Source organism: Triticum urartu, chromosome 7A, assembly GCF_056163025.1.
Source record: "Triticum urartu cultivar PI428250 chromosome 7A, HENAU_Tu73, whole genome shotgun sequence".
In the NCBI taxonomy this organism is placed as follows: domain Eukaryota; kingdom Viridiplantae; phylum Streptophyta; class Magnoliopsida; order Poales; family Poaceae; genus Triticum; species Triticum urartu.
Window position 1 is genome coordinate 501,257,337 of NC_141879.1, and position 12,763 is coordinate 501,270,099.

Below are 12,763 nucleotides of genomic sequence, written 5' to 3' on the forward strand. Positions count from 1 at the left end.
TGTTTATTTGCAATCTGGATCACCACCGGTATGAAAAAAAGGATCTTACGCTATAAATTATAAGTTTTCTTCCATAAAAATATTTTAAAAATATTTAACAGGTAAAATTAACATCATATTTAGATTCCACACATTTTTCTAATAAAATTTCATATATAATATGTTAAAATCGTTGTTACGGTTTAAAAGATACAGATAATTTAGAAAATCATTTGGTTTGACTCAAATATATTCCAAAATAATATTTAAAAATACTTAATAGGTAAAACTAATATCATATTCATATTCTACATATTTTTCTAATCAAATTTCATATATAACATGTTCAAATCGGAGTTACGGTTTAAAAGATATGGATGATTTTAAAAAGCATTTGTTTGACTTAAATATGATCCACGGATGAATTACCTAAAACATCAGGGGGGGTTTGAAAAATGTAAAATAACGGTTCAGGTGTGACTTAAATCTGGACGGCGGGTTGATTTCAAGAAAAGACAGGGACTTTTGTGTCAAATACGAAAATAACGATTCGTTTAACTTAAAATAGGACTGTGGGTTGAATTCTCTGAAATAGAGGGACTTTTCTAAAAAATGCCATGACGGACGAAAGAAACCCAATTTGCTTTATTATTAGGTAAAAAGATAGTAGTAGATGCAGAATCGTTTCAGTATACTTATCACGGGCGTAATGCCTATATACATGGCCATTGCCATGAATAACACCATAACTATGCGCTTTTCTATCAACTTTCCAACAGTAATTTGTCTACCCACCTTATGCCATTATTTCAAGAGAGAAGCCTCTAGTGAAAACTATGGGCCCCGGGTCTACTATTATCATACTACAAAAACCAAAAAATACCCTGCTGCAATTTATTATCTTTTATTTTGTTTTGCAATTTATATATCCACCACTACCCGATTTGATCCTTGCAAGTAACGAGTTCAAGGGAATTGACAACCCTCTTGCCCGCGTTGGGTGCAAGTATTTGCTCTTGTGTGTGTAGGTACTGTTCACTAGGCTTTGCATGATTCTTCTACTAGTTCGATAACCTTGGTTCTCATTGAGGGAAATACTTATCAACTACTATTGCTTCACCCTTCCTCTTCGGGAAAAATCCTAACGCAGCTCACAAGTAGCAGAAAGAATTTATGTCGCTGTTGCCGGGGAGACATTATCAAAACCTACAAGTACCTTCATTTACATTATCATTTACTTGCTCTACTTTTAATTGCTTTATTTTCTTTTATTAGTCTCGTTACAAAAAATATCAAAAACACAAAATATTTTACTTTGCTAGCTTGCTTGTTTGCTTGCTTTGCCACTATGTTTCAAGAAAACACCAAATTATGTGACTTCTCAAATACTAATAATAATGATTTTATTAGTACTTCAATTTATCCACCTGCCACTAGTGCGGAGTCATATGCTATTAATCTTGCATTGCTAAATCTTATTATGAAATAACAGTTTTCTGGAAATCCTAATGAAGAAGATGCATCCCATCTTAACACCTTCGTTGAATTATGTGATATGCAAAAGAAAAAAGATATGGATAATGATATTATTAAGTTGAAATGATTTCCTTTGTTTCTAAGAGATCGTGCTAAAGCTTGGTTTTCATCCTTGCCTCACAATAGATTGATTCATGGGATAAATGTAAGGATGATTTTATTGCCAAGTATTTTTCCTCCCGCTAAGATTATTTCTCTTAGAAATCAAATAATGGAATTTAAGAAACTTGAGCAAGAACACATTGCACAATCTTGGGAGAGAATAAAATTAATGATTAAAAATTGCCCCACTCATGGATTAAGCTTATGGATGATAATACAAAAAATTTATGTGGGACTAAACTTTGTGTCGAGAAATCTTCTAGACTCTGCTGGTGGTGGTACCTTTATGGTAATTACATTAGGAGAACCTACAAAGCTTATTGATAATATGATGATAAATTATTCTCAATGGCACACCGAGCGAGCTCAAACTAGAAAGAAGGTAAACTCTGTCAAAGAAGTTTCTACTTTGAGTGGTAAAATGGATGCTCTTATGAATATGCTTACTAGTAAAAATTCTCATGTTGATCCTAATGATGTGCCTCTATCTACTTTGATTGAGAAAAATAATGATGCTATTTATGTGAATTTTATCGCTAGAAATAATTTCAACAACAATGCTTATAAAGGGAATTTCAATCCTAGACTGTATCCCCGTAATCCCTCTAATAATTATGGTAATTCATATAATGGTAGGATACCTTCTGAACTTGAGAACAACATGAAGGAATTTATTAGTTCTCAAAAGATTTTCAATGCTATGGTAGAAGAAAAACTATGTAAAGTTGACGATATGGCAAGAATTACTCATGATGTGGAGACTCTTAAAATAAAAATTATGCCACATAAAATGGATGACACTTAAACATTAAAGTATATTCAAGTCACCATGAATGAAGGTAGAGAGAGGATCGCAAGGATTAGAGCTAAGCGAGAATTCCTAGAAAAAAATTCCACCCAGTTTTTATCGTAATCATGATGAAGATATTAAAATGATTGGTGTGACCCCCATTGAAACTTTTTTTAGTAATATAAAACTTGATGAAAAAGAGAATCGAGATGTTTCCGCTTTAGCTAGAAGGCATCCCGATTGTTCAGAGGGTGATGATCTTAAAGATATAAACAATAAAAGTGGGTTTGAAGAGTCAAGAATTTAAATAGTTTTGTGCCCGCTACTTTAGATTAAATGGACTTTAATTATGATAATTGCTCTTTTATTTAATGTATTTCTTTGTTGCAATCCATGATGAACTCACCAAATGCTTACAAACAAAATAAAGTTTTTACTAAATATATCGTAGAAGCTATGATAAAGGCTCATGAAGAAAAGCTAGAATTGGAGGTTTCTATACCTAGGAAATTACAAGATGAGTGGGAGCCTACTATCAAAGTTGATATTAAATTTTATGAATGTAATGCTTTGTGTGATCTAGGTGCTAGCGTCTCTACTATACCAAAATATTTATGTGACATGGTAGGTCTTGTAGATATGGATGAATATTCCCTTAACTTGCACCTAGCGGATTCCATTGTTAAGAAACCATTGGGTAGAATAAATGATGTTCTTATACTTGCTAATAGAAATTATGTGCCCATGGATTTCATTATTGTGTTAGATATTGAATGCAATCCGTCTTATCCTATAATACTTGGTAGGCCTTTCCTACAAACCATAGGTGCCATTATTGACATGAAAGAAGGAAATATAAGGCTCCAGTTTCCATTAAAGAAAGGGATGGAACACTTCCCAAGGAAGATAATTAAACCACCATATGAATCTATTATGGGAGCTACCTATGGGATTAATATGAAAGACGACAATACTTGAAACAATGCATTATGCCTAGCTAGGGGCATAGAACAATAGTGCTTGTTGGGAGGAAACCCAATCGTTATCTATTTTTTCTTTTACTTTATGTTCTTGTGTGTTGACATGATTATTGCTACTGTAATTATTGTGTTTTTATGTTTTAATTGCTGTTTGTGCCAAGTAAAGCCTTTGGGATGATTTGTTTGATAGTTGACTTGATTCCCTGAAAAAACAAAAACTTTTGTGTCCGGTACTATAATTACTATAATTCACTGGGATGTGGTAAAATTATGAAACTTTTACACATGATTAATACAAATTCCCCATGTCGTCCTATTTTTTAGAAAAATTGGAGTTATAGAAGTATAGTTTTTGTTCAGATCATTACAGACTGTTCTATTTTAGACAAATTCTGTTTTTATTGCACGGTGTGCTTATTTTAATGATGATATGGATTATTAGGGGGTATACGTCATGGATAAGTTAGAATACAATAGGTATTATCTAAAATTAATCATGAATGAATTTATAATAGTACCTAAAGTTTATGATTTGTCTACTATACTAACGAATCTCATGAGGTTTCTGTTGAGTTTTGTGTTCTGAAGTTTTCAAGTTTTGGGCGAGATCACAATGGATGAAGGAATAAGGAGCAATAAGACCATAAGCCTGGGATGCCCAAGGCAGCCCAACATAATATTCAAGGGAGACCCAAGCGTCTACGCTTGGGGATGCCCTGGATGGCATCCCTCTTTCATCCACAATTCATCAGTATGTTACTTGGTGCTACATTTTTATTCATCACATGATATGAGTTTTACTTGGAGTGTCTTGTGCCATAGTTTTATTTTCTTTGCTTTCTAGTTTTCTGCCATCATTGTTTGCTGGACACACCTTTTTGACAGAGACACATATTCATTGCAATTTGCTAGAAAACTCTATGAGCTTCACTTATATCTCCTGAGATATGCAGTTGCTCTAGTGCTTCACTTATATCTGTTAGAGCACGACGGTGGTTATATTTTATAGAAATGATTGCACTCTCATGCTTCACTTAAATCTTTTTGAGAGTCTGTGAAATAGGAAGCGGTAGTGAGCGCAGGTTATAAGACTACACTAGTATAGCGAGGTGCTATATGAACAGTTTTTAACCCCTTTCCACAATGGCATTTGGAACCGTCGCCTAGTGAGTGTGGGCGATAGGGGGTCCTTCCCACACGACCCAGAAACCATCGGGGATATGCCCTCCTGGCACATACGCTCGGCAAAATAAGGTCGTGTGCGATCGGCGAGTGATCAAATACGGTTATACGTAGTGCTAAAAAATACAATTATACAGGCAAAATCATTTTTGGTTGTAAGTACATCCCACACAGTCAGTCCCCACTAAACGTTTCTGTTCGTTCTTATATACATCCCACACAGTCGCTCCAAGGAAAACGTTTCTGTTCGCAGGTACATCACACACAATTTTGCCTGTTAAATCGTTTGTGATAGCGTTTCCATTGCACACGTATTAACAATTTTATCATTTGCGTTATTGAATGCATCACACACGGCGCGTAGAAGAAATTGTGTGGCAAAGTCTGTCCATCACACACAGTTTTTATGTGGTAAATGTTTGCGCTAGGTGGCCTAACGCAAACATTTTTCAAGAGGATGTCGTGTGTGATTGTTCATTAATCCAACACGGTTTATTCCTAGAAACTGTGTGTGTTGCTGAGGTCATCGCCCATGGTGTTTTCTCAATAACCATTTGCAATAGAAAAACCCAATTAGCAGGCTAATTATCCTATTATTAATAATCCATTTATTAATCTAATTGATATTTCATATTAAGCACACAATATATATCATTTTCATAATTGAAATACATCGGAGTACAACATCGTATAGCTTCAGCACTTAGCTACCCCATTACACAACTGCACCAGCACCAAGTTTCACATGCAACATCTATAACCCTTCAAAATTAGCATCATAGACGGTACATAAGCAGATGTATCTCATCTGGAAAACTGCTGAAGCAGACGACAAATATTGAGCCTTCATTGATGTTGAAGGTCTTTGCAAGTTTAGGCCAGTGCTTGTGGATGATTGGCCGTCCATCCTTCATCCTCTTCAGGAACACTTCAATATTGAACCGTGGGTGTTGTATGAATACCTTCCTCGCCTCCTAACCATATAGGTGGTTTGAGAGGTAATCATCAGTGAACTGCTTTGGAAAGGCCTAAAAACAAGGATGTGCATAAATATCTTCTCTATATTGGAAATGGGGCAAAGGAATAAAAAAGGCAAGGTACAATAGTTAGTACCATCCTATAGTGAGCCGATGTCTTCTTCATTGTGCAGACAAAGAGCTTGTTGTTTTTTGTCGCTATTTCTTTATCCTAACAATCTTTTTGAGTTTCTTGACTTGATTGATATTCATGGACAACTCATTTCCCCATATGCAAAAAAGGGTCGACAGTGGGTCAAAACCTCTAACAGCAGGACCTACATGTGCAAGACCAAATTGTTGAAAACCTAAATATTAGAATGGTTCCTGCAATTGCACAATAATGTGCTATTAGACAAAGGACCATGCATGTGCAAACCTCGATTGTAAACCTCAGTGCTTCCCATTGTTTCCCTGTAACACATATAAGGTAGTTAGTCATCGGGTTAAGTAAGGGTTCGCATGCTATCGGTAAAATATGTTGATGAAAAATAAGCACATTGCAGATTCATCAGATTAATTCGAGCCACATGGAAAACCCATTTATCCATACCAAGCATGATTAAGAACTAGGAAATATAGCACTTGTATATGTTTATCCTGTATTAAGTGCAGCCAAATTTGATTTATTCCTCACATGCACAACAATACAAAATTCTACCCATGACAACTGGACATCGCATTGCAGAATTGAACCACGCAGTTAACTAAACACCACAACAAATGAACCAAACATTAACTGAGCACCACATTGCACAATATAACATACTCCTAATAGAAGATCAGATAGTTAACCATACCAAGCATGCTTAACAACTTGGAAATATAGCAATTGTATTTGTTTCTCATGTATTTAGTGCAGCCAAATTCAATTTATTCCTCACATGGTATACAATAACAGAATGCACCCACAACAATTGAACATCGCATTGCAGAATTGAACCAAACGGTTAACTAAGCACCACAACAAATGAACCAAATGTTAACTGAGCACCACATTGCACAATGTATAACATACTAGAAGATCAGGCAGTTAACCAAACCAAGCATGCTTGACAACTTGGAAATATAGCAATTGTATTTATTTCTCATGTATTTTGTAAATAAAAATTCAATTTATTTCTCACATGGGAGACAATACAAAATTGCACCCTGAAGAATTGAACATCACATTTGCATAATTGAACCAAACAGTTAACTAAACACGACAACTAATTAACCAAATAGTTAATAAGTGAGCACCACATTGCACGACATATAGAACATATACACTAGAGCAACAGATTGCATGGTAAAAGTAGATAGCACAATTCACTAGAATATGTTAAGGAAAGGCACTAGCTAGCAAACTGAACATGGGTCCTTATAGTGAGCTAATAAGACAAGCTACTCCTCATTGTTGGAGATATCGATGATGATTGGCTCCTTGGACATGGAAGAGGGCGAGGCCTCCATGTCATGGGTGCCCACGAACAGTCGTTTAAAGCAGCCAACCGCATCGTGTCATCGGCGTGCGAGGCATCAACGGTGGCCTTGACGGCGAGGTGCTCCTCCAAGATCTGGGGGTCGGCATGAATGGCAGCCATTGTGACCTCATCCACACGTGCGGCTGTGATTTGCTTCTCCGCTGCCAAATGCTCCTTGAGATCCTAGCTATACTGCATGCACCATGGCTTAGGGCGGCGCTTATTTGGTGGAGGGGTCGGTGATTTCGGTGGAAGGTGTCGCGCCGATGGTCAGGGCATGTGGGATGTGGAAGGAGAAGGAGGATGGGGTTCGGGTGTGGATTACCTGCGTGGATAGACGAGGCCGTGCAGCGGAAGGAGGGTCGCCGGCGAGGAGGCGGCGCTGCAAGTAAGGAGTGAAGGTTTCAACTTGGAAAGGAAGGAAAAAATAGGGGAAATGTGGCTTTTGGTAAAGGGAAGGGGGCGGGGAGGTAGATATTTCCGCGGAAGCCGAGAATTTGGAATCGGTTCAGCAAAAAAACTGGCACGCAAAGTGTCATCAGACACGGTCCCTTATTCATAACTATGTACGATATGTGAACACCAGAAACGATTCAAATAGCTTAACCCATGTGTAATGAGTTTGAACGTCAAAAAATTTGGTTCGAATTTTTCTGGTTACAGTGGTCATCCACGTCATTGCACAATTTGGGTACACAAAGGAGACTACAGCACACCCACACCTCTAGTGTCAACATAGAATAACAGGAGTGTTGTGTTAAATTTTGGAAAAAAATCCGGGGTTCGTTTGGACATTTTTGTACATTAACTGGGTTTTCTAAGCATTATATGTGCATAACTCAAATTTGAACTACATGCACATGCTCCAGTGCATATAAATTGGTTGAAAAATCAAATTTGTGTCCTTGGTTGCATGCTTAGGTCCCATGCAAGAAATGGGAATGAATGTCAAACACCCCGCCACCGTCACTCAGCCGCAAACATTGAGATACCTGGTTTTTAAATTCTACTAAATCCAAAACACGTCTGAAATTCATGAAACTTGGCATGCTATCATGGAGCGGCATCAACATGTCGTGGTAAAATTTTTGTCCCATTTGGGGCAGGTTTGGGTATAAGCTTCTCACAAATCAGAGCTTTCCACAACAAGCCTGATGGTTTCGGTAGGGAACATGCCACCTTTGGGGACGAAACGATATCCGTTGCCTCTTATTGCTTTCAAAAAAATTAGTGTCAACATAGAACGACAGGAGTGTTGTGTTAAATTTTGGAATTTGCAGGGTTCGTTTGGACATTTTTATACATTAACTAGGTTTTCTAGGCATTTATGTGCATAATTCAATTTTGAACTACATGCACATGATCCAGTGCATATAAATTGGTTGAAAAATCAAATATGTGTCCATGGTTGCATGCTTAGGTCCCATGGAAGAAATGGGAATGAATGTCAAACACCCTGCCACCGTCTCTCGACCGCAAACATTGAGATACCTGGTTTTAAAATTCTAGTAAATCCAAAACACGTATGAAATTCATGAAACTTGGCATGCTATCATGGAGTGGCATCAACATGCCATGGTAAAAATTTTGTCCCATTTGGGGCAGGTTTGGGTATAAGCTTCTCACAAATCAGAGCTTTTCACAACAAGCCTGATGGTTTCTGTAGGGAACGTGCTACCTTTGGGGACAAAACGATATCCGTTGCCTCTTATTGCTTTCAAAAAATTTCTAGTGTCAACATAGAACAACAGGAGTGTTGTGTTAAATTTTGGAATTTTTCGGGGTTCATTTGTACATTTTTATACATTAACTGGGTTTTCTAGGCATTTTATGTGCATACTTCAAATATGAACTACATGCACATGCTCTAGTGCATATAAATTGGTTTAAAAACAAATATGTGTCCTTGGTTGCATGCTTAGGTCCCATGCAAGAAATGGGAATGAATGTCCAACACCATGCCACCGTTAATCGGCCGCAAACATTGAGATACCTGGTTTTAAATTCTAGTAAATACAAAACTCATCTGAAATTCATGAAACTTGGCATGCTATCATGGAGCGGCATCAACATGCCGTGGTAAAAATTTTGTCCCATTTGAGGAAGGTTTGGATATAAACTTCTCACAAACCAGAGCTTCTCACAATAAGCCTGATGGTTTCGGTAGGGAACGTGCCACCTTTGGGGACGAAATGATATCCGTTGCCTCTTATTTCTTTCAAAAAATTTCTAGTGTCAACACAAAACAACAGGAGTGTTGTGTTAAATTTTGGAATTTTTCGGGGTTCATTTGGACATTTTTATACATTAACTGGGTTTTCTAGGCATTTTATGTGCATAATTCAAATTTGAACTACATGCACATGCTCCAGTGTATATAAATTGGTTGAAAAATCAAATCTGTGTCCTTGGTTGCATGCTTAGGTCCCATGCAAGAAATGGGAATGAATGGCATACACCCTCCCACTGTCACTCAGCCGCAAACACTGAGATACCTGGTTTTTAAATTCTAGTAAATCCAAAACTTGTCTGAAATTCATGAAGGATGTGTTTGGTTCAAGGGAGATGCTAGGGTGGTTATGGGTATCCCTATCCAGCTGGTTAGGGATAGCCATTTTTCTGTTTGGTTGATTGATGAGGTTAGCCTATATTTTGTTTGGTTTGAAGGATAAAGCATGGTTGGGATAGCCACTGATTTCCTGTTCCTTTTTCCCTTTCGACTGATGTAGGACAAAATTAATCAAAGGACCAATATTTTGGGGAGATTATCAAGTGAAACACATCAATACACCATGAACACATATACACCATGCACACGCGAGAACGGCAAGTGCAGCACGCACGCCCGGCCGGCAGCCTGGCAAAAAGGCCCGGCGTACAGCGCGCGCAGTAGGCATGTCAGGCAAGCACGTCCAGCGCGCAGCCGGCAAACACGCCCAATACGCAGCGCGTGCAGCACGCCCAACCTCCATCTGCAGGGCTCCGTCGGCTACGCATGGCACTCACCTCTGACTGCCGCCGCCATGACCGCTACTGGGTTACAGCTCCAATGGAAGAAATGACAAAGGAAGGAGAGAAGGCATGCCAAGTAAGAAGATAGGGAGGGGGAGATCCATACCGCCGCACACTGATCTCCGTCGCCGTGCTTCGTTTATACGGACGCCACCGCCGCAGGAGAGAATAGAGCTGAACGAAGCAGGAGTGTAGAGAAAAGTGTTTCATGGCTTGCTTCACGTCACGCGCGCGTCAGGATACGCAGGTCCGCAAGATTTTCACGGACGCGCTTAGCCTCGTTTTCGAAGAATGTTCCCAGCATCTGGCTATTCCTATCCCGACTCGCCCTCGAACCAAACAGCTGTTATCCAAAAAAATAGTTGTCCCTATCCCAGGGTGGGATAGTGCAACCTCTTGAGCACTGCTTTGGTTTTCCCTTGAAGAGGAAAGGGTGATGTAGCAAAGTAGCATAAGTATTTCCCTCAGTTTTTGAGAACCAAGGTATCAATCCAGTAGGAGGCTATGCGCGAGTCCCTCGCATCTGCACAAAACAAATAAATCATCGCAACCAACGCGATAAGGGGTTGTCAATCCCTACACAGTGAGATCTGATAGAAATGATAAGATAATATTTTTGGTATTTTTATGATAAAGATGCAAAGTAAAATAAAAGGCAATGGAAATAACTAAGTATTGGAAGATTAATATGATGAAGATAGACCCGGGGGCCATAGGTTTCACTAGTGGCTTCTCTCAAGAGCATAGGTATTTTACGGTGGGTGAACAAATTACTGTTGAGCAATTGACAGAACTGAGCATAGTTATGAGAATATCTAGGTATGATCATGTATATAGGCATCACGTCCGAGACAAGTAGACCGACTCCTGTCTGCATCTACTACTATTACTCCACACATCGACCGCTATCCAGCATGCATCTAGAGTATTAAGTTCATAAGAACAGAGTAACGCCTTAAGCAAGATGACATGATGTAGAGGGATGAACTCATGCAATATGATGAAAACCCCATCTTGTTATCCTCGATGGCAACAATACAATACGTGCCTTGCTGCCCTACTGTCACTGGGAAAGGACACCGCAAGATTGAACCCAAAGCTAAGCACTTCTCCCATTGCAAGAAAGATCAATCTAGTAGGCCAAACCAAACTGATAATTCAAAGAGACTTGCAAAGATAACCAATCGTACATAAAAGAATTCAGAGAAGATTAAAATATTGTTCATAGATAAACTTGATCATAAACCCACAATTCATCGGTCTCAACAAAAACACCGCAAAAAGAAGATTACATCGAATAGATCTCCACAAGAGAGGGGGAGAACTTTGTATTGAGATCCAAAAAGAGAGAAGAGGCCGTCTAGCTAGGCATAATATTTCAATGATGCTCACATGAAAGACAAGAATTGAAGCACAAAGAGAGCATCATAAAACACGTGACAAACAAACCTAAGTCTAACATACTTCCTATGCATAGGCATATTATAGGCAAACAAATTATCAAGGCAAGCAAAAACTAGCATATGCAAGAAAGCGGAAAGAAACAATAGCAATCTCAACATAACGAGAGGTAATTTAGTAACATGAAAATTTCTACCACCATATTTTCCTCTCTCATAATAATTACATGTAGGATCATAAGAAAATTCAACAAAATAGCTATCACATAAAATATTTTCAACACGATCCACATGCATGCAAAGTTGACACTCTTCCAAAATAGTGGGATTAACATTAACTAAAGTCACGACCTCTCCAAACCCACTTTTATCAAAAATTTCATAAGATTGAACATTCTCCAAATATGTGGGATCTAAAGTTGACACTATTCCAAACCCACTTTCAATAATATTGCAAACACTATTATCAATCTCATATTCATCAAGGGGCTTAAATAAATTTTCAAGATCAAAAGAAGAATCACCCCAATCATGATCATTGCAACAAATAGTAGTCATAGCAAAACTAGCATCCCCAAGCTTAGGGTTTTGCATATAATTAACACAATTGACATTAAGAGAATTTATAATAACATCATTGCAATCATGCTTTTCATCGAAGGAGCTGTTAAGTATGGGTGCAATAGTAACAATCTCATGTTTAACATAAGGAACTATAGTAAATTCATCTTCATAAATATTGGCATCATGGCCACAAGAATAGCAAGGATCATGTTCATCAAGGGATATTTCAATCAAATCATTGGAATCATAATTATCTATAGATTCATGCATATCATCATTTTCTTTCGAAGCAATAGTCATTCTTTCAATAAATTCTTTGACATAGACATTATGGGCATAGTTTTCATAGCAATATTTAATTATGTCAAAATTTTCAGATTCGTAGAGAGTAATATCATATTTTTCAATCAAAGAAGCAACTTCATAAGCACCCTTAAAAGCAACAAATTCTTCAATTCGTTCGATATCGTAGTAACTATAAACACCCCTTGCATAAGAAGATAAGATTTCAATATCATTAAACTCACATAGGTAGGGGAGGTGTTTTTAGGGTTCTTAGAGCAACAAGTAAAATCACAAATTTCACAAAGATTCCAAGCATAACACAACAATCTGTTTATTTGATTCCATAAGATTCTCCCTTTTTCAGACAAATGGTGACGCACAAAATGAGCATGCTCATCTAAAGATTTCCCATCAACTAGGCTAGTTGGGGTATCAGCACGAGCGCATAAGG

At 37.9% G+C, this 12,763-nt stretch overlaps 1 pseudogene; it reads right to left on the reverse strand.

Annotated features, from left to right (window-relative positions):
- The window catches only part of LOC147960142 (uncharacterized), a 33,535-nt pseudogene extending 26,364 nt beyond the window's left edge, over positions 1-7,171 (reverse strand).
- Between the last annotated feature and the right edge of the window lie 5,592 nt (positions 7,172-12,763).